Source organism: Calypte anna, chromosome 1, assembly GCF_003957555.1.
Source record: "Calypte anna isolate BGI_N300 chromosome 1, bCalAnn1_v1.p, whole genome shotgun sequence".
In the NCBI taxonomy this organism is placed as follows: Eukaryota; Metazoa; Chordata; class Aves; order Apodiformes; family Trochilidae; genus Calypte; species Calypte anna.
The window spans coordinates 24,023,205-24,049,626 of record NC_044244.1 but is presented as its reverse complement, the minus strand read 5'-3'; positions in this window follow the sequence as shown (position 1 = coordinate 24,049,626).

Here is a 26,422-nt window from a genome sequence, read left to right as displayed (position 1 = left end):
ATGAGCACTACTCAAGACAGATTTTTCAAATCTGGACAGAGCAATGATCATTCGGGTTAATCATAAAAACACCTGAAATAGATGTGTATCCAGTATGCAAGGTGGTTTTTCAAAAGATTGCTTTAGATGAAGATTAATCAAGACAATATAGAGGGAAGCAGATGGGCTGACTAGAGATGAAGCCATATATAAGAAATAGAAAAGGAAGCTGATCTAAACTTAGAGTGCTCACTCTGAGGAAGCAACTGAAAAGCAATTTAGTTGTTTTATTTTAAGCACCAAGTGAAGTTAATTGTAAACCAGGGTCGTGACCAGAACTTTTTAAAAGAGAAAGTGACTGGGTAGTCAGTGATACCCACCAATAGCTTTGGAGCCTTAGGGCATGTAGACCAAAGTATCTTCATGAGAAGGTTTAGTAGACAGAAAAGAATTGTTTCAGAGAGGGTAAAGAAAGACACTGTGCTGGACTATGCTTGCTCAGAGATAAACTAGATATTTTCCATTTGAATTTGCATTGTAAACACCTTCACTGCTCAAGTAATGGAACACTAGAAAATTAATAATTAATGCTTGAAAACCATCCTTCATTTACATTGAATAGAAACATTTCAATGTGTTGAGAGATGCTAATCTTCACCATCTTCTAATAACCACTTTAAATAACTGGTAAAATTACTTGTTCAAATACAAAACAAGACACTTCTACAGCAAAGACCCTTTCTTGGTTAGATGCATGGGATACAGTAAAGGGACCATCATCAGTAGCTACAGCATTGTTAGGACATAGACTGGTACCTAGAACCATACTTCTGTTTTCTTCTTGTTCTTCCTACTCCTCCAAATGCAACAAGAATTAAGCCTTTCCAAAGGGAGAGTACTCTGGTGTATCTGTAGTGCTCATGGGTGGCTGGAGCTTTCTAGGTGGTCAGCAGAAATGTGCAGAGAGTCACAGAAGTTCACAGATATTTGAGCAAATGGCTGGAGATTCAACTGCTCTGCTCTCCCTTCACTGCACAATAAAACAGATCTCAGGCAGGCTCTGGCTAAATGCAGAGTCAGTACTGGTAAAGATAAAAAGAATCCCTTTTTATAATCCAATTTGATGTAACAAATTTGATAACAAAATTACTAAGGCACTGCATATAATATTGTGCTTTTTAGATAAAGTGATTATTTCATTATAGCCTGAGTTCTCTTCCAAGGGAGAATGAGTAATCACTACTATAGTTAGTCTGTAGCTTTCTTTTTGTTCCTTCTGTAGAAAAGACATATCTGTGTCTTTGCCTGATGACCATTAGCAAAGAATAAGAGGTCAGGAATGGCCACTCTTCTGATCACCTGCTTTCTCACTTTATTGATCTGTTTACTTTTCAAGTGAATTGTTGCTGAATAAGAACTGCTTGTTGACAGATAGCACAAATGTTTCCCAGCACTAAGGTGTCATGTATGCACTGGACCAATAGCAAAATATTTCAGTCTGGGGGAAAAAAAAAAAAAAAGAAAAAAAGAAAAAAGAAAAGATAATGACAAATAGCAATATGACTTGACTTCAAATTACATAGAATGAAGCCCATCACTTGAACTACATAGGGAAAGATGCTGTTTGCCCACATCATCCTATAATATTAAATCTGGTAAGAATAATTGCAAGTCTAGGAATGCTTCCAAGTACATTTGCTTAGTGATCTTAAACTTTAAGCAAGAGATGTCCACTTATTGCTTAATTACGTAATCTATTAAGGGACATGTGTGTAATGCAGCAACTTATCTGCCCATCAGTGCAACTCAGCAGGAATATAACTCTCTCTAATTGTGCTGTGCTGCTTTCCCTTTTGGCTGGTGAATCCAGCCAAGGGTTGTTACAGCCTGCCAGGACACTGAACCTGCTCAAAGAGACAATTGCCATCTCATCCTATAATTGATACTACCCTGGCAGATTACCATCACTGGAGTAATAAAATTGCTCAAAAACAACAAAGCACCTTAGCTGCACGGGACTGGACTTATCCCAGTCCTGTGGCTTCACTGGTGGCTGGGGTGACTTGGTGTCCAACCTCACTGCATTGAGAGCTACATGCAAAAACACTAATTTTGACCTGGATGTTCTAGAATCATATCTGTAAGCATCACAACATTGTCAGATTTTGTAAATGCACTTATCTGTATTTATACATTCACAGACACACACACACACAAATGTATGTAGTACATTTATAAACTAAAAAATCTGAAGTTTTAAAAAGCTTGCTTTTGATAGCAGGGCTGGGAAGACAGATTTTGCAGATTTTGTTCTGTATCAGACATAGATGTAAGTGATCTATAGGTGTGTGTTTGTGCATTTTGTATGTTTATATGCACACGCTATGTATTAAAGATCAAGCATTCATAAACATCTCTAATCTTGGATCTTGATCCCTCTAAATTAACTCCTTTGGATGTTGGTGAGGCAGATCTTGTGTGAATGCCCACATTACAGGACTATTCCAGCATGGAGTGTTATGTTTCATCTTGTTTCCTCTGATGTTTTTGAAAAACTTAAAATTCTGACAGATAAGGTGTGGGGGAAGGCTGAAGATCCTGCAAAACTAGGAAATAATTTCCTGTTCTGCTGTTCCACTTCTCACTTCAGATCCATGGAAATTAAGGAGCTGTGTAGCTACACAAATTAAGGTAGCAGAAAATCAAGCCATGAAATTGAAATGGAAAAGCAATGAGCCAGGTAAAATTTAGTCACACAACATAAAATGTACACAATCTAGTCCCAGATTGACTTGTCTGAACTGGGAAAATAAAAAATTATTGTTTTATCTGAAGTCTCTGGGATCCTTTTGGATCAGAATCGTCTGGCCTTGTCCTGAAGTCTATCCTTTAAAATAATCTCACCCCAATACACTCAGCTCACTCTTGGGTTCTTTGGCCTCACTCCTGGCTTTCCCTGCAGTACACACAGCCCCCTCCCATAGTCCCGTGCCCTCTCTCCACACTGCAGTTGTCCTCCAGCCTATTGCTGTTAACTCTCCCCTCACCGGCACTTCTTATGAATCCAAGCTATTTTTTTTTATTTTAGCTGTGTAGCTGGTAAAATACACATTCTGACTGGCCAGTCAGGGCATGCCTGCTGACTGACCAGCAACGTGCTGCTAAAGAGATCTCTCTGTCTTTACTTCAGATGAAGCACCAGTAGTGTCTCTTATCTTTAATCAGCATTTAGGTTTCAGTGCAGACTCTTGTTGTATTTGAGATCTCTAACCATCGGCTATACTGGGGCTGAAACAGGTCAAGGAGTACCCCTGTACTTGGCTACACCTCAAATATTCTGTACAGTTTTGGGCCTCTCACTCCAGGAAGGAGACTGAGGTTCTGGAGCTTGTCTAGAGAAGTGGAATAAAACTGGTGAAGGGTGTAGGGAACGAGTTTTATGAAGAGAGGTTAATGGAACTGGGGATTTTTAGCCTACAGAAAAGGAGACTGAGGGGAGACCTTTCTGCTCTCTTTAACTATCTAAAAGGAGGCGGTAGCAAGGTGGGTGTCAGTCTCTTCTCTCAAGTAACAAGAGATGGGACAAGATGAAAAGGCCACAAGTTATTACAGGGGCGTTTAGATTGGATATTAATAAACAAATTTTCACAGGAAGGTTTGTCAGATCTTGAAGTATAGCTTCTGTGGAGGCATTTTAAAAACATACAGATGCGGTGCTAGGGACATGGTTTACTGGTCGAGTTGGAAATGCTAGGTTAATGGTTGAACTTGACAATCTTAAAGGTCTTTTGCAACCAAAACAATTCTATGATTCTATGAGGAATAATAAGGAGAAGGGAGACAAGGGGGGAAACTGCCTGCCAGACAGCTAAAAGAAGAAGCAAAGGGTATAGTTTTGTAAACTTCCTGTCCTTGGAAAGAAAGGTTTGAAAATAAAGTGAGAATGCCTGAAAACAGGCAGAATTAAGCGTACTTTTTTTCTTTTCAGAGTTGCCTGGGGTTGATTCTTTGGCTTTGCTCCAGAAGCCCTGCAGTAGAAAACACAAATCTAGGAAGCAAATAACTTATTCTTGAATGAAAAAGGGGGCTGAGACCAGACCCCCTCTATATCTTTGACATTTATGGAAGGGCAGCAAAGTAGTAGCCTGCTGCCTAAAGAGCTGTTCTTCAGATTCTGTTATTATTTGAATTGTCTCATTAAAGCAACTGATTTTTTTCTGTATATTTGAAAAAAGAAAACTTAAGTGCCCCAGCAGCCCAAAAGCCAAAAGCTAGGCTGGGTCTTCAGGGGTAGCTCTGGGTTAGAGAAGGTTTGTCTCTGATGTGCCTTGCTCTCCTTCTTCCCCTTCATTATGGGACAGAGAAAATTATCATGAACATCCATATCTAGGAGCTGCTCTGGCCTTTCCATGCAGGAAGAGAATGAGTTGAGGAGATCTCACCCTTAGGCAGCAGCTGGACCCCAAGCTGAGAAGTGCTTCCAAGGTGAGAAAAAGTCTTTTCCCAGCAGTGTGTACAGGAGCTAATATATAGCATAATATATAAGAATAAAGATGTTCTACCGTGTCTTGAGTTACAGTAATTTTTTCATCTGAAACTAAAAAAAATAAAATTTTCTGTAAAAAGTGATGCCCAAGAATCACCTCACTATTTTTACTGCTGGATAACTGCATCTCCTTTTTCCTTTTGTTTTGTTTTTTCTTCTTTGTGTATTTTTCTTCTGAGCTATGTTTTTTCTGTTTCTTTCTCTTATATATTCTTCTAGAGAACCATTTGCATTTATAAACTAGAACTTGCATTTGACTGTGAAAGCATAGCATAAGCCTGGCCCTCCTGGCAATAGTTGCTTTCATTGTTGCTGTGACCAAAGACAATTTTTGCACTTACTGTGAACCTCATGGTTGTTAAAGAAACTCTTTAGTTCTGCTTTTTAAAATGTCTTCTGCAACAAGTGGAAATAATCAATCAGCCTGCAAAATATCATTTTGCAGTATACAAAAGGAAGAACACATTTCAAAAATAAAAATGATCACCTGACTTGCAGAGAAACAGATGGGCATGAATTACACAACTTGCTAGAATGAAAAATAGACCCAAAGTGAATTAAATGCTGGTGGGATGAAAATTAAGCAATTTTTTTTCTGCTGAAGTGAGAAAACATTCCTACTTATAATGGAAAATTATTCATTCTTTACTGTAATGTAAGACAAAATCTATCACACTGGAAGGAGATATTACTAGGCTATAGAAATACATGGTCTCACCAGTAGAATGGATTTTCTCACTGACAGGAGGACTAGAAATATAATTTAAAATTCAGCAGTTCTGGACAAAAAAAAAGAAAAAAAGAAAAGGTTTTCAATGGTTAGATATTTAAAACTTTTGCTGAAGATGTAGAACAAACAAATGCATTTTTAAATGTTCTAATGCTGCTTTTATTATTTATTTTATTTATTTCATCACAATTTTATTTCAGTAGATACTGCTATTATCATTAATTACAACTGTGTTCAGTTCTTAATCACTGAATGTTCCTATAGAATCTATCACTTCATCTTTGGCTTTCAAAGGACAACTGCTATAATAAAACTAAAATTGCTATATATCAATTAATTCCCACAGTAATTCTTTAAGTATTATTTATATCAATGTAACCCAGTGAGAGCTCAGCTGAGACTGAGGGCCTTTGTGCTAGATATTATCTAACAGTAAGGTTAATATTCTTAACCACATTAATCTAGCTTAACCGAAAATGGTCACTTTACAAAGTATCAACTGTGCTGCAATGATCAGAGCAGTTTTGTAGAGAATGATCTAATTGTTCAATGTGCTCGGGGCAGCGGAGCTGTTCCAACTTCCCAGTGAATTGCAGGAAAACATCTTTATTCTTTATGGGCACTCAGCGTGGGGCTGACAGTGAAGCTGTGGGAAAAGCACTGGAGAGCTAACCATAGGACAGGACCATTTGCATGCTACAGCATGGTCATCTAAGCCTATAAAAAAATTGATAATTGTGGTTTTCTACCAGTTGGTGAGCATCCTTTATTTTTAGAAATCTATGGTACTGGGTTTGGGCTACTGTTACTTGACTTGGGGGTGACACAGGTTATTACTGACAACATAACAGAAGATCAAAAATTAGCAAAAGTCTTTGTCCAAAGAAATGACAGTCTAAATAAAGAAACAACAGACAGATGTACTAGGATAAATGAAATATCCTCTTTATTTATAGATGATGAACATGAAGATTAAGAATTAAAATCTCTTTCTTTGCAGGTCAGTGGGAATTTTGCCATGATAGCAGCTGGATTAGGCCTTTATCCACAAGCATGGTACTGAAATGATAGAGGCACTATATAGTAGCGATAGGAACTGAATGCAAATTTTCTGATTCTAGACCAGACAAGGGACCCTAGGAACACTTTTCTTGACTGTAGTTTGGTAGGCTTGTGGCCTCTGCACTCTGCTGTACAGCATCAATATAATTACATTTATACATCAATGTGGTCAGCTACAACCATTTCCATCCCAATGCTGCATATTTGGATCTTGGACCACAACAGAAAGTGCCTTAGGGAATGTGTGCATGCTTCAGGAGGACTGGTCTACCATTTTAATAATCACTCCAGCAAGCTCATCAGGGCACCAGCTGCAATGCATTTTTTACCATCTGGTTCTAATCAATCTTTGTGTGGCACCATGCCTACCATGCAAAAGTTCCCTGCTGTAAAATGCCATGTTACTGCAGAGTGGCCACTCATTATTTCAGTCTCTGCGTCCTCACAATGTCACACAGTGCCTGGGGGGGTCTCACAAATGTATGTGCTGCAATGAGGAGTGTGGTGTAAGAGAAATGTTTGTAATGGACTTTACTTCATTACAGCTGGCTGCAGTGGTTTTAATTGTGCTCCTCACATTTTAACAACATTTGAGCACTAGCAAGGACATTTCTTGTAAGAACGACCACAGCAAGAATGCAGTGTGGAGTGAGGGAGGGACAATGCTAGTAGAGTTATACAATTCACTTTTCCTGTGCAAACTTTGTTTTTTTAACAGAAGACCATGTTGATGATGCAAAAAGTTTAAGGACAAGAAGTTCCCTCATAAAGATGCACAGTATACAGTCTGTTTGCCCATGAATGCTGCAAGCTACGCATGACAGAGGTTAAAATTTGATCTTGGAGCCTGCTAATTAAGATTCTGATAAAATCATCGCTCACGCTGAAATATGCAAAAACTAATCTTACTCAAATGTCAAATACTGTGGACTTAGAAACTGAAAGATAAAATTTCACAGCTACAGATTAATGACGTACACATTAGACAGATGAAAGACTAAATGTAATGCATGCCTTGTGAGAAGGGGCATGCATAAATAGGAAAACCATGTAGTATGCAGAGAAAAATCCTTTTGCCTACTGGAATTGTACATCTAAGGAATCTCAGAATGGAGAATCTCACAAATGTTTGAAACTTTCACCACAGTGCTTTCAAACTTACATTTCCACAGAGGTTTTCTATGGCCCTCTATATACAACATTTCAAATATCTACAAAAACTATGATCTGAATTTTCCCAGTAAAAGTTTTTATGCCACAAGATGAGAGATCCCCTCCAAGATCACCATACTGAGAGTCCTGTTGTCAAGAACCCACTCTGGCCTTGGATGTCACAATGTAAAATGCCTGCTGAAACCACTGTGTTCACAACAGAATAAAACAGGTAAGTGAAATCACATGTAAAGCAATACTGGAGGCTTTGTTCATGCAAATGAATTTCAGATGCAATAAATTCGCATGGATTTCCCTCTCTTCCCAGATAAAATTATTTTAATAAGATAAATTAACTAGCACTGATTATACACAGGGCTTGCAGGTCCATGCACAAAGCTGTTTTTTGTATTCAGACAAGGGTTGGACATTTCTGTGCACTGGATTGTTGCTATATTCCCACCATTGCTCTTTTCTCTGGAGTTGTCTCCCCTCTGGTCTCACTTCTCTCTGTGCTCCTCTCAGATGTAAGATGCTTCTTCCAGGGTCTGCCCTCAACCTGCAGAGCACCCTGAAGTGATGGCCTTCACCATCTGCTGCCTCTCTTGCCCCATTGTGGTCACAGCTCTGAATGTGGCACACATTGCATATGCTTGTAGTTGACAGTTCACGTGGAGATGGGTATCCTGAACAACAACAAAAAAATCCTGTCTCCAAATCATGTTTGACTTAGCGTTTCAGGATCCTTTATCAAAACAGCTAGGCAGTGAGGATCAGGTTATATCCTGAGTAAATAAAACAATAAAAAATCAGTTCTTGATATTGCCCCTACAGAAAAGATAATTCCACAGTAATTACACCTGTGTCTGAGATTAGTAGCAGACCCTGAGTGCCATTGAGACATCTCTATGGGATACAGTTCCTACTTTATTCCCAGCAAAGTGGTCAGCTGCAAGGGGGCTATTACCCTTTGTCTTTTGGCCTACTTCTTCAGTAAGGACAGAACTTAGCTCAGAAAAAGAAGCCTCTTTTTTCAATATTTTAAAATATCTTCTGTAGGCACAAGTTACATTAATTATTAAGAAAAAACTGTGGAAATCTTTGATTTGTCGTTCAAAGGTAGTGTTGTCCTCAGATGTAAATCAAGGACTTCTGGAGCAAGTATCGAATGTCGAGAACAATCACCCTCATCCTGGAGTATTTAGGTCGTTTGTACTACATGATTCTGATGTGGCTATTATATTGGGCGGCAATTTATTCTCAAAAAATCACCCCTGATTTATACAAGACTTTTTGCAGAAGAAAGTGCCTAGAAATTTGCAGTTGTTTGAATGCATTTCTTAAGATTATGACAGTGGCTTGAAGATGTCAAACACTATGTAAATATTGCAACAAAAAATATGAATCCTCAAATAGATTTTGCACATGTAGAGGTAGGCAGTGACAGTTCATGGTGGGAGCAGTAAAATCATTCCCACTTTAAAATAGAGCCATCAGGAACATCTGAGCAGGGAATGTGTGCAGTCACTAAAGCACAGCCCGTCTGGTCTACCATTTGAAATACACTGTTCTGTAATCTTGTGAAACTGAAACTCCAGGGAAACCAAGTGCACAGCACCCACTTTGCAGGCTTCCTAAGTGTTTTCAAGTTATTCAGTAGGCCCACTTTTTTTCCTCTGGATTCTTGACTTAATGCAACCTTTGTCTGGGGCATCCAGCTGCCTCTGAAGTACTGTAGAAAGAGAACTCAGGCAGAGATCAGCTGAAGGAACTGAGGAAGATTGAAAGTGTTGTTACCACAGTACCTCGTAGACTCTTGTCTATTAACAAGGGCTTTAAATTCAAATTTCCAATTAACATGCTAGCAGAATCTGAATATGAAAGATTGCAGAATGCGGAATGCCAGTTCCATCCTTATTGCTTCTCAGTGTTAGATCTCATGTAGTCAGCCTAATTTAAATAAATCTGCTACAAGCAGTTCAGTACTTCATATAGGAAATGTAGTTAAATTTGCTGTTCACACCATGCATGCATGCACACACAAATATATTTCCCATATTTTCTATGTTCAGTTCATTGATATACTTTGCTTTTTCATTATATAATTAGGTCACAAAATATTCCAAACATGTCCAAATGTATATGCAAATGTAAGCGTAAAGAAAAGGTCCATGCCTACTACATTTCCAGTTCATAAAGTTTAATTTCAAAGCACCAACTAGGAAAATGACCCCTTAACACCCACTCTCAGACACAGGAGTTGTACAAATGCACAGTGGCTGAATTTCAAGGGTAAAAAGCTTTCCCTTCTCTCATAAACTGTTTTAGGTAAAGATCTGGTAATCTGCTAGTGTACATTTCCAGGCACTGCAGTGGGTTTCGGCCTGAAGGCAATAGGAAAAACCCACCAGCTTGCAGAACCAGGCAGCTGACATCTGCAGCCAAGGATACCCCCAGTGCTCACCATTCTCATTCTGGTTTCCCATTCCCTGTGCATATCAAGCTTTTAGGATGCTGAGCTGTGAAATCTTCAGAGCAGACTCCTGATTCTCAGTTCTCATGAAAGGGCACCAAAAAGCTGCAGGGGTGAAGCCCTTGAGAATGCGAATGGAGCTGATCTTGGTGGGCATCCTCAGGGAGCTGCTGGGGCCAGTGCTCTTTGGAGGCTGCAGCTCCTGTCTCCCAACAGCATCAGAGGGGTGGGGGCTCTGGTCAGTGTTCACCACCAGTAACATTTTCAAGGGAAAGAAACTCAAGATCACCGTCCTGCTTTCTCCTGTTCAGGGTGAAAAAAACAAAACAAAATAAAAGAACAACAACAAAACCCCCAAAAAACCCAGCAAATGTAAGAAACAAGAAAACAAAAATCATACTACTATGTACATTAATTGGGAATTTTGTCCAGAAATGGCACTAATTAAGTACATGCATTCTGACTCCTTATTTTCTTTTCTGAACACAGAGCAGACAACCCCAATTACATTCTTTGCTGGCAATTACGAGCGCATTTTTATGCTTCCACCATACCCTATTCTGTCTTATAAAACCTAGTGCAGAAATACTGAATTAATTAAAAAACACAAAGTAAGGTAAGATGTCATCCTTTCCTGCTTGTCCTCAGCAGTCAGCAGGTGTTGTGTCATATACTCAGAACCACAGCATGGAGGCAAACAAGCCCAAAACTGCTCCCCAGGCCTTGGGTGCCACAGCAATGTTTCTAAGGTGTTCTTGTGCAAATCAGAAGTTACACAAGGAAGACCCCTGACTTGCAGGTGTATGAGTCCAGAGCAAGCATAGGAGTTCCAGTCCTTTAAAGGAAATTCTAGTCAGTTTCTGTGGTGATAACATTTGCAAGTTTTTGTAGGGTTTGGGACCCCTTCCCTTCTGCCAATGCCCTGGCCATTTTGTTGTCTGTGACAGGAGCACCTGCATTGCCCCATGGACACCCAGCCCATGGCAGCTGCATCCCTGCCTGTACAGATTAATCAGTTGCCTTTTCTTGGCACTGATGTGTGGTGTAGGTTGTTCATATTCTATTCAGGTGCTTATAACTTGTCCATCACATTGCTTTCTGTGAGCTCATTACAGCAAAGCTTATTTTACAGCCTGTGTCACATGCTGGGGTTTTTGCACATGTTATGGAAATGTATATTTTGGTTTGCTTGGTATGTGTGTGAATGATCCCATGTGCAATAAAAGGTTCCCCTTCCGTGCTCTCCTTGTAGCCACATTAAAGAGCCACATGTGTCTGCAGCAGTCAGGCTGTGTGTTGTGGTTATTCTCTCTTCTGAGGTTGCTGTGGTCTGCGTTTCAGTGAATGTCTCAAGGTTTTACTCTGAGGGTTTGGGGTTTTGGTTTGGTTTTTTTTTTTTTGGTTACCCATTTTGCATATTAGGGATTTTTTAATTATTGAAACCTTTTGTCCATACAGTCTTTCTGTGGAATAAAATTATATTGCATTGACCCAAAATTCCCTTGTTGAGTGCAGGAAGATGGATTAGATGGTTTCTTGAGACCATGGTGTCACTTCATTTCTGCAGTTCTTGTTCTACTGCTGTTGGGGTGTGGGAGCCCTACAGGAGGTGTTGATCTGTGCTGCATGCTCCCCTGTGAATTATAGTTTGTATTTTGCCATCTGGCTCTCTGATAATTAGTCCATCTTATTATCCAGTAAACGGCACATGCCTTCCTTCTCTCACCACATATGCAAAACTATATATTTTAGAAAGGATTGTTTTCAACTTCAAAAATTATCCAGAAAGCAGTGTCTTTCTGCAGTCACATGTATGTCCTCAAATAAACCCCACCCATGTTTGGACCTAGATTATCCCCTGCATCATACTGTGGTACTATGCACTCCAAGCATTGGAGTACTGTTTACTTGATGTTTTGAATTTCCTACATAGATACAAACATAAGATGAGGTCTGGATGCTATAATAATGTACTATATAGCTGTCATATGTAGCTGTATTTTCCTACATGCAATGCATAAAAGAAATATGGAGTTTGACAGCATGGTAATTCTGCTATGTCCTCATCACTGCTCCGGGTGCATTTCTATGAGATCTGTACCTGATGGGACTCCATGGGTGGAGGCCCTTGGGAACAGCAGGCTGACCAGCAAGATGGTCTAAAAAGGACAAGAGAGGATGAAGTACCCCACCTCATCTCTGTGGTACTACTGCTAGAGCAATCTGAAGTCCATTATGACATGTGAAATCAAGACATCATGAATTCAATGAATTTAAATTTCTGGAACTTTTTCCTTCAGGAAGCACTGGGAAAATGTTGTCCAGAAGGAGAAAGGAAGCATTTTCTCACTCTGTGGCTTGCTTCTCTATTTTGAGATAGTCAGTGCTTAAGAGCTATAATTCATGAGTCACTAGATATGCATTAAATGTATGGGGAAAATCTCTTTTATTGACACATATTCAGAGAAAGATATTTTTGATTTATAAAATTGAAAAAAATGTTTATTTTTTGAGACTTGAAAGGTTTTTTTGTTTTTTATTTTTCAAGAATGCAACATGTTGAAAATTAAACCTGCATACTATGGCAAATAAATTTTTCCTGTCAAGAAAGAATTTTTACCACAAAATATATTAATTCATGCCAAAATTCTTGAAAAGGCAACTTAAGAGCCCACTTCCACTCAGTCATTGTGATTTTCGTAGTGTGAAAATCATCTGCTGGAAGTTGGTTTGAGACAACAATATCTGCCATCAAAGGGACATGAAAAAAAATGTACCACACAGTCAACATTTCTCACTGAATGAGACTTTTAGCTATAACCAGGCTAATTCAAATTGACAGTGTTAAATATGTATAAAGAAAATTACTCTTTTCCTGAACGATCTAGTTCTGTCTAGTGGAAATGAACATATATTAATTTTCTAGCAAATCTGACTGTACATCCTTTCCTTTGCAATACCTTTACTTTTCTACTGCCATTCTCAGCACCATCTTTTGAAACCAAACATATCCTTTACACAGGAAAGCTCCATTAAAAAAAAATTATTATCACAATCATATGGATCAGGGTAAACCTTTCTCTTTGTAACGTACATCTGTTCTTTATTGTCATTGACATCACTGACAACAAATGATGGTCAGAAAGGGAAATTACATTTCTGAAGACATTTCCTTCTACACAGTGATATATGAAGGCAACAGAACCCTTTGTCTTGAGGAAGCACTGCAGGATCAATCTTTAGCTCATTTCAGGTTGATGCCTATTACACGGGTCATACTCCAGTTCTTTGCTCAGCTCCAGCCTACTGCCTCCACTGTTAACTCCCCAAAACTGTGCAGATAGTGAGGGTTGGAGACAGGGCATGCTTTTTGTTATAGATATGTACAGCACATGCCAAGTGGGGGCCCTCATCTCCAGTTGGAATTGTAAGCGCTACAGCAATACAAACACTATTCTTTGAAACAAATATTAACTCCAATAAAAATAATGAATATTGGCTTCCCAAGCTAGAAGAAAGAAAAACAATTTTTTTTTCTGCCCTCAAATACACACACACACAGAAACATGTACAGACACAAACACATTAGTATGTATTTCTCATCATTAGTCTAGATGGTCTAGATGAGAATAATCCCTTCATCTTCCATAGATTCTATACTAGAGTATCCTATGTAGCCAGATAGGAAAGGATAACCTAAATAAGCCATAACTGCTAAATACACCAGAAAAAATTTTCTCAGGATGGTACAGAAATAAAGTAAAACTCTCACAACCCCACATAGATCACGTTTTGCTCTGATCCCCACTCCCACCAACACAATTTTCTCTCTTTCTGCTGATGTAAAGTGCCTCTCATGACCGACTTTGAATGTGATTCCTAGAATATGAGATGAGACTTCCTAGAAAGCCAGTCAAGTGCCCATGTACTCATGTATTTTCTTATGTCCTGGTCTTATGAGTAATAGCATGTCAATGTGATGTGATGAATCTTAATATGCAATATGGAGACAGAAGGGCACAGACCTCTTGTGGAAGGCTTTTACAGAGCATGATGCTCGCTGCTGTGAAACATTTGCTCCCAGCTCCTTCGCCTCCACCTCTGCTCTCTGACTCCATTTCCCAGATGATCACTTACCAGGAAGTTCTGGGCACAGGGTACTTATTTTGCTGACTTCAGGTTTTGAAATGTCTCTTTAGATCACTACTTAGTTCTGCAGGCATAAAAGCTTCTCTTCCAGAGTGAGAAGTTATAATTGCAAAAAACCTGCACTTTCCACTCCCCAACCTTGCCTTTGGTCCAAGTCTCCAAGCAGTTCTGAAAGGAAATTGGATCACTGCATGCTTGCGACATATATCATATTATATTAATCCTGTAATTCAGAGCATTCAATGTCTGCCTTTGGGACAAGAAGTACTATTTTTTCCCTTTCCTCTCCTGATGTGTAAATTGGGTCCTATTTTTTTGTTTTGTTTTGTTTTGACCTTTGTTCTGTTTCTGTAATGACCAGCTAACTGGAAATAGGTTCCTTCTCTAGGCAAGGTGCCACTCAGTGTAAGCTTATAGTTACACTGGTACCCAGATGTAAGATCAGGAAGGATTTTTTTTCCTCTAATCCAACAAGAATGCTTTGGGGTTTTTTGCTTGCTTTATTTCATTCTTTAGCATTGAGGGACATAGGCTTTGTCCCATATCTGCCACGAATATGCAAAAAAAACCCAAAAAAACAAAACTGAAAAACTCTGTTATCCTGGAACCTACAATATTAGCAATATCATTGATTTATCCTGCTTCCCTTTTTTTGTTTTCCTTTTTTTTTTTCCTTTTTTTTTTTCTGTAGATATTTCTTGTCTCTAATAAAAACTTGGGTAGTATTATAGCAGAAAGCAGGGGATATTTCAGGCCATCCAAGGCTCAACTGCCTGCTAATGCATGGGGAACTGGATGTGCTGACCTAGGTGGCCATTTCAGGCCAGTGTTCCTATAGAAGCTGAATCCTGCTGGCAGAACAATCACCATAAGTCACATTAGACTTTCTTACTGCAAAAATGTGCAGAAAAGCAGAATTCAGGCTCTCCATACTGAAATGCACAAAAGCCATAATTTTTTCTGGGCTGGAGAATATAACTCCAATAGCCAAGTTCATCACCTTTCTCCCAGCTTATTGCTTAGAGTAACTGATGGACATTTCTCTAAAGGAATGATCATGAGAAACACTGTCAGAAAAGACACCCAAGCAGTTAAGACATAAACTTTTAAAGGCACATTCAGCTTTCTCAAGACCTTCTATTTAATCCAGGAAAATCTTCTAAAGTGTGTTTCTTTAACTCTATGTATACTGTATTCTGACTGTATGTATAAGATGCATCTAGTAAATAGAACAGAATTTTATAATTTGCTAAGGAAAAAATAGCATTATGTGAAATGTGAGATCTTTGTCCTGTTCAGAATAAGCTTATCTGATTTATAATCCTCTTGTGCATACACTTACAGCTCTGTACTGTGGTTTTTTTCAGCTTAAAGATTTCCCCCTTGGAAGCTCATTACAACAGAAATGGCAGTGTAGCTGCTCAAAAGATATTTAATACCTGTGAATTTTTGCATGAGAACTCCCCAGTTTTTAATACATAAGAATCAATCTGGAAATAAGACTGTTCTGCTACATTTTTGCACCATAAACATGCCTGTTTTTTTCATTCAGATTCTTATTCTGAATTTCTGTCAAGTCTGGGAGTATTTCTACTAAATTCATCTAAACAGCAAAATAACATTTATTTCAGATAAACAGAGATTTCTGCTAATATCAGTCCCATGCAGTCTCATGGCTGGGGCAACACTCACTGTATCACTAATGCCCATACAGCTCTTGGCAATTGAGCCAAAGGTGCTGTAGTCTAAAAAGTCTTTTTAAGAATAATTAAGATCAGTCACTTCAAAATACACGTTTCCTGTTATTTCACTGCAATTGCAAATGATGTCAAATATAAAATAGCACACGAGGTAGTCAGATATCTTTAGTAAAGCTAGAAGTACACGGTACTTTTGAACTTCATCAATGTACGAATTTTGTAACATCCAGATTTCAACTGGTTTTATTCTCATTTTTTATGAATTCTGTGAAACTATGAGTCTGTTTTGGACTTCATAAACAAAGGTGCAGATCTCTTATTGTGAAGAAAACAGAAACTTATGTATACTAGCAATAGCAATACCTTAGTAGTTCCATATCACCTCAGCCGTGATATGGAAATAAACCCCAGCCTTGATTGGTCACTTAATGCCACAGTGCAGAAAGGCATCTTAGAACAGGAATCTGAACTTTTGACACTAGTGCCCAAAATGACATCAACAGAAATGGTTGATGGTAACAGCAATGAGCCAGATGCTTTTGGAAAAATAGTTTAGATTAGAAAGCCCCAAAGATTTTCTTTGGAGCCTCTCATTCTGAAGAAAGAAGCTGCAGGTTGGCCTGGCAGGGAACAGGAACCTCCACCCCAGGTCTCATGAGGCCAGTCCAGTATGAGACCTGCATTCTTTCCCCTTTTAGGTTCTCTGGCATTCCCACCTGCAGATTTGCTACAGGCAGAAGTCTGTCTTTCAGAACATGGTTTGCCCCAGTCCATCATCTTTCAGCAAGCTGTCCCTACCTGCAATGCTTCCCCTTTTTTGGCTGATGAGTTTTCTGAAATGGATGGCAAGCCTGGCACTGCCCCTTCTGCAGTGTGTAACAGAGTACTTGGTGCATGATGCTGTGCTAATACAGGGCTATAAATGTGCGTTTGCCCAGTAAATTCATGCCTGGCTGAGGCTAGATATTATCTGTAATATTTTAGGATGCCTGTAAATGTGACATTAGAAAGGGGGTGGTTAGTAGGTCAAGAGGTTCTCCTCCTCCTCTACTCTGCCCTGGTGAGGTCACGTCTGGAATATTGTGTCCAGTTCTGGGCTTCTCAGTTCCAGAAGGACAGGGAACTGCTGGAAAGAGTCCAGACCAGAGTGACCAAGATGATGAAGGGAGTAGAACATCTCCCTTATGAGGAAAGGCTGAGGGAGCTGGGTCTGTTCAGCTTGGAGGACAATGAGGGGTGGCCTCATCAGTCTTTAGAGATATGTAAGGGGTGAGTGCCATGAGGACAGATTTAATCTTTTCTCAGGAGTAACTAATAACAGAACAAGGGGCAATGGTTGTAAACTCGAGCACAGGAAGTTCCGTATAAATATAAGGAAGAATTATTTTCACCATGACGATGAAAGAGCACAGCACAGGATGCCCAGGGAGGGTGTGGAATCTCCTTCCCTGGAGACATTCAAAGCTCACCTGGACTTGTTCCTATGTGACCTGATATAGGTGACCCTGCTCTGACAAGGGGAGTCTTGACTAGATGATCTTTCAAGGTCCCTTCCAACCCTTAACTTTCTATAATTCTATGATCCTACGACTCGCATCTGGCCTCATAATGGCTGCTAGGAATAGTACTTATGTAAATATGTCATTAGTCTTAAAAGTGTTTATCAGAAGTGATTAATAGGAATAATTGCCTGTTAGATAAACAAGAAGTTACAGTGACTTATGAACAGATTTGTAATTAATCACAGTTCCTGCACATTCAGATACAAAGCAAGAAATTAGACTAATCTGGTGGTAATAATAAACCTTACATGTTTGTGAAGCTCTTATTTAATCTAAAGAAAAATAAATAAATGCTATAGGTGCATCCTACTTCCCTACATCAGGTCACACAGCTCCAGAAGCAGCAGAGTGACACAGAGCACTGAAATGTTGTTTTCTGCACATCCAGGCTCAGGATGACCTGCTCTGTTCCAAGGCCAGGTTCCTTCAGAAACTTGAAACCCATGACCCCAGGTAGCCCACCACCTGACGACCACCACTACCACTGCTGAATCCTTTCATGGTCCTCTCCCAAAGCATCAAACTGCTCCCTCCTTGGAGACCACCTTAGTAATCTTCCTAACAGAAAGCCTTCAGATTGCCAATGGCAGGTGACCATCTCTGGTCTTCCCCTGTAGGAATTGTCCAGTTTATAGCTGAATTACATTTAGTACCAGAGGACATTCGGCTTTCATATATATAAAATATTTGCTTTCTTTGTCTTAAAAATAATTTATTACTTATAACTCTGACAAGGGTCAATATAATATCCCACTTTTCCTTATGTCTTTGCCTTTGTTTAAACTTAAAAAACAATGAAGTTGGATCCTGAAGTTACAACACTTTAATCCCATAAAATTCTGAAATCTAGCTTAAAGGTAACTAAAAATACCACCTTAAATTCTTTATTTCTCTCTGCACTTTCTAAGCTGTCATTTCATAATTGCCTAGGGGAAAAGCCCTTAAGAAAAAGAGACTGGCAAATGACCAGGGTTTCCTCTTCTGATTAAAGTAAAGTTTAAAAAAGAAAAGTAAAGTAAAGTTTGAAAAAAGTGTTCATTCTACTTTAAGAGCACGAGCTACACAGACATTGAGGTGTTCATTCATCAGAAACATCTATTTGTCTTAATTGCTGCCCAGCCACTTTAAAGGACATCTATTATAATCCCTGTAATGCAAGACTTGGATTTTCCTGACACTCTGTATTTATGATAAGCACATTATTTATCACATAAAGCAGAGAAAACAAAGAGTCAGATTCTGATTTCCCTTGTAGTGACATAAATCAACAAAGGCTAATGAAATTATTGTAGATTTATGCTCTGGTGAGTGCAGGATTTGGCCCAGCAGCTCTATAAATTCTCTAGTTTTCAGCATAGCAGGACAATTATACACACCATGGAAGCCCTGAACCATTGGGTTTCTCGGAGAACATGAGAGCTTTTTAGAGAGTTCTTTCTGGCTCTAATTAAATATGGTTTGCTATTTTTTTCCTGCTCCTCCCATTGACTACAATGATCCCTTTCTCACAGATTTTAATTACTTCAGGAGCTGTACAGCACTCAACTGGGTGTTACTTCATTAAATTGTAGAGGCTATATAAGAGAGATTGCAGCTCATATGAAGAGAAAAAAGGAAAGCCACAAGATCCTCTTCAGCAGAACTGGAGGAAGACTTGTGGCAGCCAGAGACTGCTGGCAAATAAAAGTCTTGGGAAGTAAAGGTGAAACACAAGATGAGATTGCAATTCTTGTTTGTAAACCATCAGGGGAGTATAGTAATAACAAATGCTTATAATAAGCACTTCTTTTTTGGAAAAACATAGCTCTGTAGATCACAATTAACCTACATTACAAACAAATTCTGTGCAAACAAATAACCAAGATTGCAAAACTGGCAGGATTAAAAGGAAAAAAAAACACTTAACTACAAATGTTATTTCACAGGCGTGTCAAGACATGCCTGACATCAGAGGTCCTTTGGAAAAGCAGAGACTTTTTTCTAAGTAGTTTACTAGTTTTAAAAAGTTTTTTGTCAGGTTGAGAAAGTGCTAAGGTTTGAAGGGAACTGAGCAGTAATCCAGAAATATTTGCTTTCTCTGCAAATTACAGTTAGAACTGTAGGAGAGCTCCTGATGTGTGTTGATCTTTCATGGTCACAGTAAAGCAGGAGAGACTGAAAGGATTGACAAGTTCTGGAAAGTCAATAGAGTGTCATGGCCTGTTAGGCAATGTTCAGTCAACCCAACTCTTTGATTAGCTCAGCCTGTGAGTATTTTTTTCCAGGATAAATTAATTGATAGCTCTGAACATCTTTGCCCTTACTTTACCTTTGGGATAACTCTACCCTTCCATTTTTTATCTTCTAAAAAAATTCTTCATCTTTTTTCAGAAAGGGCCCTTCTTTTTTTAGAATAGTACCCATTGAGTGTATGGCACAGACTTTCTCATGAAACTAAATGATATTTTACAAGAGATGTGTTTGAGTGACAAAGCTAACACACCAATCACATTGTTTATTAAGGAAAACCCTTTGTTTCAAATTGATGTGACCATTGTGATATTTCTAATTTATGCTATAAACCCTTAGCTTTCTAACATGAGCATTTCACATTGTATGAAGCAAAGAACCAATGTGTTGATCTTGGTTATCCCTGTGAAACATCATGGACCTCAGAAGTCTGATATAAAAACAGGAGCCATGATTAGCCCAAAGTCTTTGACATGTTGTGTACAACAGTTTATGAAAGTTGTACTTTTCCTTTACATAGCTGCTTTCATGAGCCTTTCATAGCATCCATGCAACAGTTGAGATTTTTAGCCTTATTTTGTGGAGAGAGGGTGTGGCAAACCCAAGTTAAAACATAATTCATAACTCATAAGAACCTACCTTATCAAGGAGAAGAGTAGCATAAAGCAGAGCTCAGAGTTTTAATCTTTTGTCACTGCAACACTGTTTAAAATATCACCAATAGAATCTTAATGTTGAAAGCTTAGTTCAGTGAACTCCAGCAGTTCTACCTGTCCCAGCCAGGGATGCCCCTTCCTTTCAGGTCAGCCAAGCTGTTGGGACATCTGGAAGTCAGCAGCCTGAGTATGAGACTCCCTTGCTTCCTCCTTGCTGTTTGTTCTTCCAACACTCCCCATCAGTCCATGGCAACTCATAATCCACCTATCTTTGGCTTTATCCCCTCATTTTGTTTTGCAACAGAGCAGTGTTGGTAGCAAGTCCCTGCTGATTCTGTTTGTTTTGTTAATGGAATGTGCATTAGAGAGTTTGAAAGAAGGCCTCTGTTCCAGCATATTGAGTTCAGCCACAGCATATGAATGTTTTTCACAGTGCTATGTGCTGGTAGACTAGAAATATTGAATATGAGATTGCACTGGAAAGTATTAGGAAACATATTGATTAGAGGGCAGAGCAACTGTGCCTTTGAAGTTAAACATACAGCCTTATCTGTTTGGAAACATCAGGCAGCAACCAATATACATTTACCCAGTTCTCAATTACTTGTGAGGAGATAACACAGTTGCTAATGAATGCCTTGTGTCTTTCCTCAGAAAGCTTCTTTCTCTCCTCCAGAAGTACACATCTTCCTCTTTATGACAGATATGAAGGGTATATGCTGCCTACACAACCCACTGCTTAGAGCTTCATGTCTTGTCTTCAGAAACCTATATAAGCATTTTCCAAAAGTAAATACACTATATATAGTGCTATAGCTTAATCTGTACTTCTTCTAGATGTCTTTGCTGCATACAGGTTTTGTCTTCTGCAGCTCCTTTACCCCGGACAACTGATGTGTAACCATTGCTCACTGGTCCCACACGCTGGTGTCTCAGGGAACAGAAGTCTCTGGGGGAGCACATGCACAGAATCAGCATAAAGAGAAAGGCCCAAGGAACCCCTATGCACAGACTACCCATAATGCAGAAGATTTTGGCCCTTGGTTTCATGGTGGTACACTTTTATCCGCTTGTACTTGTCTAAATGCTATAGATTGAGCAACACTAAAGAGGAGTGTTTGAAAGCACTCCAAAAAGGTGATGGAAAATGATGAACTATGCTTTTTATCACTTAACTGTTTTGAAAACATCCATAGCTTCTTGTTTCTCATTTTGGAAATGTAACATTGCTTTATGTTTGTTACCATGGCTCCTTCTCTTCTTCATTTTACTTTTGCTAGGATTTAAAATTTCATAGCTTAGTTTATAATGTGTTTCTGCTGCTCAATGTAAATCTTGTTCTGTCCCTCCCAAGACACCTTCAGATCAGATTTTATGCAAAACTGTTATTATCTTATGATTTATTTTGCGGATATGATGAGCTCATAAAACTTAGAAATATTGTGAAAACAGAATAGAAACATTTTCCTCTGCTGGAATGTTTGCTTTGTTAAGATGTGTTGAACTGACTGCAGCTGATCAGGGTATCACCTCTCCCCTCACACTCACAGATGCTCAGCTCTGATCTGTTGATGTAATGTCACAGACAGTTGCACCCTATCCTGGTTCTGTCAGTGTGACTCAGGTTAGGACAAACACTATATTTAAGCACTTTTTTTTTTTTTTTTTTTTTTTTTTAACTTTCAGGATCCAGATAGCCTGCATCACAGGCAAGGGACCAACTACTTGCATAATCATATCATTAACAGTCTAATCCAGCTACAGAAGGAATCATTCAAGCAACGGGGCAACATAAGTTGCTCTAACTCCTGCAATAGGAAATCTGTTGGAGGCAAGGAGAAGATAAAAAAAGCTGAGAAAACTGAAGTGCTCAGCTCTGATCTGGAATAGGTTAGAAATAATTTTGCTCCACAGGAAAGCAGTATCTGATCTAATAACACTAAGCTCCCTTTTTGCAGTTGGCTTTTCCCCTCCTGATTATTGGTATGAATAAATAATTAAATTGCATCATATAAAATGATGTAAAGAAATCTGAAGAGGAGCTATACCACCCCCTCCCCCTTCCATATATTGTAATAGAATTCAGGGACAGCTTTGAATATGGAACAATTACTCCTGTTTCTTAAGAGATAAGAGCTTGAAATACTGTTATCTGCATCAGCACATTTATTCAAATCAAGAAAATGTTGTGTCATTGGTTTCTATATAGGACTCTGAGGGTATTTTGTGACTACATCAATGTGTTTTCCACCTGGAGAAAGCAGTCTCAAACAACAAAAAATCAAAAAAATAGAAAGCATGTTTTGAAGACCATACAATCCCGAAACTTACTGCACTGCTAATGAAATGTTTAGTTTCTGCTCTGTGTTTTTGATAAATCTGTCTTTATTTAATCTCTCTCTAAATAATTCCTGATCATATTAAGGAATTATAAATAGTGCAACTGGCTGGTCTCTAATTAGAAGAGGAAAACACTCAGTGATGCATGAACTACAGGTTAATGTAGACCAGTCTGTAAATCATTCTGCCCAGGGCTCAGCAGATCATTTTATACTCCTTAGGCAGTGGCTTTAGAAAGCCTGCGTGAAGTAATGAAACCAAGCCAGAGTATCATTACATATGTTTTTTTAATTAATAAGAACAAAATGAAACATTTCACTGAGCAAATCAATGATGTGCCCAAGATTGAGATTTTTATGATATTGAACATTTAGCATATAAAATAAACAGCAAAGATGTCTCTGACTTTAATATCTCCCATTTTATCAAGTCAAGATAATGTAAGTTACATAATAATTCCTGGGGAATAGCTACTTCATTATCTCACCAATTAACTGAATCTAATCAAGGAAAAAATATTTGTGTGTTAAAAGAAACCAGAACAGTCTGCACATTAATGTTACATCTTAAATGTGAGAAATGCCTCATTTCACTTCTGCTCTCTGAAGGCCTAAAACCAGAAGCCTAAGGTGTCATCATAATTTGGGGTGGAAATGAATGAAAAATATTTGTGTTTCATTACTGGGATCCTGCTCCCAGTAATGCTTGAGATGAATTCACGTAGGAGTGGATTTTGTGCAGCTGTTGAACCCTTTAGTGGGCTGTAGGCTTTGTTTCTTCTGTCAGTATTATGATTTTGTTTTGGTTTTGTTTAGTTCCAGGCTATTTGACAGGTATCATGCCCTCCACATGTTTTGGGTTTTTTTGCTAGGAATCCTCCCCTTTACAAATCAAGGAATCACTTCAGTGCCTTAGTTTCCATTTCCGTGATAATTTTCTTCATTTTGCGATTCACAGCCAGGGACAGGCATTGCTACAGAGGACTCAGTTCCTGTGCCTGGTTTACAGAGGTGTGGCTGGCTAGGGGGCATCCATGAAAGCAGCTGGGGCAAATTCCTGATGACCTTTGAGAACACTTGTTGGCCCTCACAATACCTTCACAATACCTTAGCTGGTTCCCCCTTCTCCCAGAGATGTGTTGGTGCCTTGTTTGCTACAACTGCTGAGGTATTCATCATTCATTTATCATAAGGTTATTTTTTTTGCTAGTTGTCTTGATTTTAATGATGACTGGTAGTGGTGAGTTCCACTACTGTTTGTGGTGTCACTGACACAGTTTTGAACCCTTTTTCTTCCTTTTTATATCTCTGCTGAGGCAAGCTGAGCAGAACTGAACCCAGCACTCCAAGAAACATCGATTTACACAGTATTAGATTACTTGCAATTGTATTTTCTACTCCATTTCTTCCATATTCTAACTTCACTTTTTGGCTTTCATAACAGAGAGCTGTGACTCCACTGGCCTGTCCTCCATGGTCCCAAATGTTTTTTTCAGTGCTAATTAATTTAATATTTAGCCACACTATCTGAGTAGCTAAGTGCTGTTTTTCCAATGTATGTTGCGTTTCATGTGTTAGCTCTTTAAAAGTATTATAGTTCCAAACAGTTGGATTTTTTTCTTAATAATTGATTTTAAAACAGAAGTTTTACAATCTCATTGTGCTGTCTGTAAAAGGAACTATGTTAAGTGTTTCATCTGATACCTCTTCTCTGATTTCTGATTCAGAGTAACACTTTTTCTTTTGCTTCAGACCATAGAGTAATGGCCATATGGCTTATTTAACAGGAATTTCATTAGGCAATATGCAAATCCCCATGCTGATTATAAGCAACTGGATTTTTACCCATTATTTCAGTCTGCACATGGGGAATTCTATTATATTAGAAAGGTACGGGGTTTTGTATGCACCAACTTTTCCTCTATAAGGCATTTATAATGCCAGTACTGAAACATATTACAGACATTCAATATTTCACAGCTTGAAATATTTTATTCAGTTCACCTGGCACTGAAGTGAAGCTTATCCCCAGATAATTATGCTTTCTTTCAAATGTTTCCAACACCCCAGCCCTCCATATCACTGAAGTACCACAGTAGCTGATTCTACTGTAAGTTCAACATTCATTTTAAATTCCTGGCACTACTCCCAGTGGAGCTATGTTAATTTGTAGCAACTAAAAATATAGCCCAACAGTGCTGTTTTGCTGCATATCCCTTCCTCCCCAAACAAAACAAAGCATTTCTATGCTTAGAGAACTCACTTGCCATATATATAATGCTATTTAATAACACACTGACAGAAAATAGTGTATCGAGAATACTGTGATGGGTGCCTTTGATCTGTTTCAGTAATAGCTTATAGTGCACTGAAATACCTGATTGATTTTATATAAAAATATTAACAGCATTTCCCAAATTAATAGTGTTCTGTTACTGATGGCTTTTCCCTTGCTGCTTCAGAGGCAATAGTGGAAAGCATCAGGTCTCACATCTCAGTATATCCTAATTTATCAGTTTTCAAATTCAAAATACTGTTAATAAACTGGAAAGTTTCACATACTGGAAATCACCTTGTCAGGAATGGTTCATCCTAGTGGTAGGAGCAAAGCAGCATCCTAGTGCATTACAAAAAAAGGAAACTTACATCAGGAAGTGAAAAAATAACTTGGTTGCCTCTCTCAGCTCTGAGAAGACTCAGTGTGTTGGACAGATGTCACCTGTGCATGGAGCTTGCCTAGTCAGAGGACACATCTATAAGCACCTTTGAATCCACAGACTCAGGAGGAGAAATAAGAAAAAAATTATGAGAACTCAAAAGATAATTAAGACAAAAAAAATTAACAATTAAAACAAATATATATCCTTCAGTTTTTAAAAATAATTAAGACAAAGAACTTTAAAGAAATATAGACATTTCTGGTTTTAAAACTAAACAACAAGAAGAACAAACCTAATTATTCTGGAGAGTAACCTATTCCGGGTGTTGTCAATTCCTGCTCATTTGTTAAACCTTTGTACATTCTTCCCATTGATGGTTTTGTGATCTGAGCAAATCCCTGAGTTCCCTCCTGACCCAGGATGCTTTTGAACTGGGACTGAGTAAATGTCACGTCAATATCACACAACATCTTTCATGGACAAGATGAAGCAGTATTTAGCATAAACATGTTGAAATCTGAAGATGAATCTCTATTAACTATCAGAAGGTGCACTGCCAAGAAAAAATAGCATTAATATAAAAAAATCTACTCTGTGTGCATTGCTGACACTTGATTCAAAATCATCCTGAAGTTCACTCTACCCAGTCTTGGTGCTGAGCACTGGAAATTCCCAAAGCTGACTAAAAAGCAGAAGGTCTGAATGCCTTTACATAATAGTTCTGCAGTTGGAAACAGCATCAGAGAACAAAATGAATCATTCATCCTACATGGAGAGAGAAGCAGAGGTAAAATCAGGTTTTCAGGCTAAGAACTTCAGGCATCTGTGTCATCAGAGGTGGATGAGGAAAATGCCTCACAGGCTTCTGTGCTAGTGGTGAATCTTCTATATTAAAGGGAAGGAGAAACTTATTCCTGTATTTCTGGGTGCAAAATCACTGCCTCAAGAACCACAGCATGTCTAAATCCTGCCCTTTGGTCAATCTGTATAGCAGAAAGCATTAGAAAGAGAGGTAGCTTTTAGCATGTGAAGGATAGGCTAACAGAGATGTTACTAAAGCAGACTGCAGAGGGACTCCAGCAAGCATTCAAATTAGGTTAGATCCTTGCTCACATGTTCTTTTTCACCACACATCATGCACCTATTTCCTTTGGTTGTTTGGTAAGTCAGGGCACTTTCTCACAG